This window comes from Orycteropus afer, unplaced genomic scaffold, assembly GCF_000298275.1.
Source record: "Orycteropus afer afer isolate SDZICR_OR568_19922 unplaced genomic scaffold, OryAfe1.0 scaffold00262, whole genome shotgun sequence".
NCBI lineage: Eukaryota > Metazoa > Chordata > Mammalia > Tubulidentata > Orycteropodidae > Orycteropus > Orycteropus afer.
In genome coordinates this window covers 4913639-4914676 of record NW_006921849.1, presented here as the reverse complement: position 1 = coordinate 4914676, position 1038 = coordinate 4913639, and positions in this window count along the sequence as shown.

Here is a 1038-nt window from a genome sequence, read left to right as displayed (position 1 = left end):
GTATAATCGGCTGTCCTTGTAAACACAGGCAAATCAGTTGCAGGACATCAATGCAATGATTTAAGATCTGTCTGGAGAAGACAAGCAGTAAGTTGGGTGAATTCTATACTCTCTTTGCCCAGTACATGCAACTACAAGTACAGATAGAGAGTATTCTTGGAATCATTTATAAGGGATCCAACCAGCCATAAATGCACACTCAGAATTGAACTGTAGAATGAATCAATGCCTCACTTACAAAGTTTCATTATCAAGTATATATTGCTACAATTGATAAAATATTCATTGTTAAAATCATTAACATGTTCGTCATAGCTTTTGTTTATGGAATATTTTATCAGTGAAGAGGGTATGAGTACAATTGTTTTAAATCCAGGAATTAAGAAATTGAAGCTGGGTCTTAAGAATAAGAATTTCTCAGAAAAGAAGGGGAAACAGCGACATTAAATAGGAGGAGCCCATTGGCAGCAGACTCAGAATGTCTGTGGCATGGGATGGTAGAGCACAACATGTTTGGGGAAGATATTGGGGCAAGTGGTGTGTTAAAGACAGATGTGAAGGGTTTAATTTGTTGTGCTCTGCAGCGTGTGCATTGTCATGGTATGCCAAGCCATCAGTGAAGGATTTTAACCTGCAAAGTGATTTGAGATGGCTTTGTTTCAGTAGGTGTGTTTGTGAATATAGAAGATGGATTGCAGGAACACGTGGATCTGCAGCACCATCAGCTAGAAGGCTGTGCTATAGTTTGGAAACCGACGACTAGGGCCATGACAGTGGAGATTCAAAAAGGTAGCCAGAATTGGAACAGCTCCTGCCATCCTTTTTCCTCTACACAGTGATCATTAAGATGTGGACTCATGGAGATTTCTTATCAGATCATCTGATGACAAAAAGATGATGAATATTGGAAAAATATGCTGATTTTCTACCAATAAGAAGTGTTTAAACAGATGATAAATATATTTATTTCTTTGGTGGCTTGGGGTCATTGTCTGTGAACATACCTTATAAGCAAGATTTTACTTAATATTTTTACCA